Source organism: Apium graveolens, chromosome 4 (assembly GCF_009905375.1).
Source record: "Apium graveolens cultivar Ventura chromosome 4, ASM990537v1, whole genome shotgun sequence".
Taxonomy (NCBI): Eukaryota; Viridiplantae; Streptophyta; class Magnoliopsida; order Apiales; family Apiaceae; genus Apium; species Apium graveolens.
In genome coordinates this window covers 161,063,801-161,067,868 of record NC_133650.1, presented here as the reverse complement: position 1 = coordinate 161,067,868, position 4,068 = coordinate 161,063,801, and positions in this window count along the sequence as shown.

Sequence of the window (4,068 nt, the reverse complement as noted above, 5' to 3'; positions counted from 1 at the left end):
ACATAACTACTATTGAATGCAACAATCAATTAAGAGTATATTGACATAATTTTTATATAAGTAACATACCGCCATAGTTGGATAGATTATCAATTCACGAGGCAATGTTACGTGAGAGCCAACTGCTTGGCGTACAACCTAAATTTCACCATATATCAGAACTAGAACCGATGCCTCTGGTTGGATGTGTCCTTTAACCGACACACGAATATGTCCGGGCTTTAGAGGCACTCCGTGTACTGAAACATTCATCTCTTCGTGATCATCAAAAACTGTTCCAAAAGCAACCTTGTTCTCTATGCAATCTAGTGCAAACTCACTTGACTGTGGACCCTACATTATAAAGAAGGACTAATTTAATTTTATTGCATAAATCCTAAGTTTGTAGGCTTATATCTAGTAGATCTTAATAATATTTTACCTTCTTTCCGCTCGGAGAAGAGGGGTCAAAAGCAACAAAGTCTTCATCATTTACTGTTAGGAATATGTTGCGAACTTGATGATAAGTTAAACAAAACACCTTAGTAGATTTAACTTAGTGAAATTTGTAGCACTCAACGGATGATATAATGTAGTCCCGACGGATGAACTTTATAGTCCCGACGGATGACAAATTGGCATCCATCGAGTGAGTATCTTATGTAACAAATAAGTACTGTAGCTCATTTCTGCAAACAACATGTATTAGCCAAGTAGATTGCGTAGGGTTTTTTAAGTCATGTTGACTACTAGACTTATATGCTGAATAGGTTGATTAATTGTAAATATGAGATGTCTTGTAATTCTATATAAGTGAAATAGAGTCAAGTGGCAGATAGACTCCCGACGGATGATCTACATGACTCCCAACGGATGATCAACAAAGTTCCCGACGGATGATCAAACATAGTCCCGACGGATGTTCAAATTCAAATAGCTATTAACAGTGACAACACAGTCAATGCGTTGGGTGTTTGTAAAAGGAATGTGGCAGCCTGTTAAGCAAGATTTTGAGAACAAAGAAGCATTACCATTTCCATGCAATTATGAAGATATTCAAAGATGCTGGAATAGAGTAGTGAAACATCATAGAGTTAGACTAGATATGCTTTGTTTTATTATCTTGTCTTATTGTCACGTAAACTTGGTGATATATAAACCAAGTGAAATAAGTAGAACAACCAACTAAGCAAATACATTTTCCAGAGAAACATATCAAGTTGTATTCTATAAGCATTTCTCTGTAGTTTTGTTTGTTCAAACTTGTAAAGCAGCTGTGAGCTACTCAAAGCTTCACAGGGTTCTCAATTAATATTTATATATATATCTCTGGCGGATACTTTTAAATCCACCAAAAAGTTTTAAAAGCTTGTGTTTTTATTACTTAGTGTTTTGATTTTTATCACTCTTTTATTCCACACCATTGTAAATCAAACACTATTATATTTACCAAGTTAGAACATTTTTAAAATCTTAAAAAGTAGCCAGAATTATATTCAACCCCCCCTTCTATAATTCTTGTTGTACTGTTAGGGAATAATAATTGGTATTAGCGCAAGCTCTTTAAGAAAAAAGTGTATAAAGATCACAACAAACAACAAGATGAACAAAAAGGATGTTGGAGTGAAGATCCCATTTCTGGACAAAGATAATTATCACCACTGGAAGGTGAAAATGCACCTATATCTTCTTTCCCAAGATGAGGCCTATGTGGACTGTAGAGAGAGGTCATCATGTACCAATGAGAGTTTCTACTGGCAATGAGCCATCTGTTCCAAAACCTAGGCATAAAAGGTCAGATCCTGATATTGAACAAGTCAGGAAGGATAAGAAGACCATGAATATATTGTTCAATGGAGTTGATGGTGATATGTTTGATAACATCATTAACTGTAAAACAGCCAAAGAGGTTTGGCATACAATCCAGATTATTTGTGATGGCACTGAGCAAGTAAGGGAGAACAAGATACATCTACTAATTCAGCAATACGAGCATTTCTACTGTGAAGAAAGTGAGTCTCTCACTGATATCTTTAGTAGATTTCAAAATCTACTAAATGCTCTAAAGTTGCATGGAAGACTCTATCAAACAAACGACTCTAACCTCAAGTTCCTTAGATCTCTTCCAAAGGAGTTGAAGCCAATGACAGTCTCATTGAGAAATTCACAGGATTACAAGGAATTCACCTTGGAGAGACTGTATGGCATCTTGGAAACCTATGAGCTTGAAATAGAGCAAGATGAAAGGATGGCGAAAGGAAGGAAGAAAAGAGGGTCCATAGCACTGGTTGCTGAGTTAGAAAAGGAGAAAGAGATGAAGGTGGAAGCTGTTGAGTCTACATCAAAGGACTGTGAAAGCAAGTGTAAAGGGCTGGTAGCTGAAAATGAAGATCAGTTGAGCCAAGATGACATGGATGATATTGATGAACATCTAGCATTCCTATCTAGGAGATTTTTCAAGCTCAAATTCAAAAAGAATTTTGGAGCAGCTAAGCCAAATAGAAACATGGTTGATAAGCCAAAATTCAAGTGTTTCAAATGTGGCTTGGCGGGTCATTTTGCCAGTGAATGTAGGAAGTCTGATTCCAGCAAAAAGAAGTTTGAGCCTGTTGATTATAAACGGAAATACTTTGAGCCTCAAACAAAAGAAAAGGGCTTTCATTACATAGGAGAATGACTGGGCAGCAGATGGAGTGGATGAAGATGAAGAAACAAGTTATGTCAATCTAGCCCTAATGGCCAAATCTGATGAAACAGAAACAAGTTCTTCAAGCAATCAGGTAATCACCACTAACCTAGCACATTTATCTAAAGCTGAGTGTAATGATACAATAAATGATATGTCCACATAATTATATCACATACATGTTACACTTAAGTCCCTCACTAAGGAAAATGCTAAAATTAAAGAAAATAATTTGTTATTAAGTGAGAGGAATAATATGCTAGAGTCTCAGTTTATTGAATTTAAGAAATTGAGAATTGAGTGTAAGATTGCTAAGGATGAATTAACTAAGTCCTTGAAGAAAGAAGAGATTTTAAAGAAGCAGCTTGAACGAGAACAGGAAGTGATTAAGGCATGGAAATCATCCAGAAATGTTCATGCTCAAATCACTAAAGTTCAAGGTATTGAGTCCTTTTGTGATGCACACTGGAAGAAGAGTAAAGAGAAGCTTGATTCTAGTTTGGTTGAAGGATTGTTGACAGATGTGGACTCAAGGATGATAAAAATCATCCGTCGGATAATCAAAAGGATTATTTGTCAAGTGACAAGGAGCCACATCTGTCGGTTGTTAGTAACCAGTTAGCAAAGCTAAGCTAGCTAAGTTGAATGAGAAATATGGATCAGTTTCTAAGAACTTTATTCCAGAAGAATCAAGTCAAGTCGGGAAGGAAACGAAAGTTAATGTTGGTCATCTGTCTATCAAGCAATTGAATGACAGATTAGAAAAGATTGAGGTTAAAACAGGAGCTAAAAAGAAAAACAATAGAAATGGGAAAGTAGGAATTAACAAACATAACAACTACACACCTGATAAATATGCACCAACAAAAATCTTTGTTAAGTGTGGTAGTGTTAATCACTTGCCTGTTAATTGCAAACTTGATATGCCTACTTCCATGTCTGCACCCTCTTCTTTTCCCAACATGACTGTCATGCCTACCATTCCTATGAATGTTATGTCTACTCAGAATATGAATACACATATTGCTAATATGCCATTTGCACCTAATCCTTATTATGCTGCATTTAATATGCCTCAAATGCCATTTAGCATGCCTTACTGGAATAACATGTTTGCAAATAACATGTCTTTTCCTGTTAATCAAAATGTGCATGATAATTCTGTTCTAATGACTGGTTTCAAAGGTCCAACTCAAATGACTAAGGATGAATGAGAAATTCCCAAGTCAAATGAGATCAAACCGAAGAAACCAAAGAAGAAAGCTAACAAGGAAGGACCCAAGGAAACTTTGGTACCAAAATCAACTTGATTTGATTTTAATGCATGTAGGGAAACAGAAAGAATCTTTGGTATCTGGATAGTAGTTTCTCAAGGCACATGACTGGAGATTCTACCCTGCTCA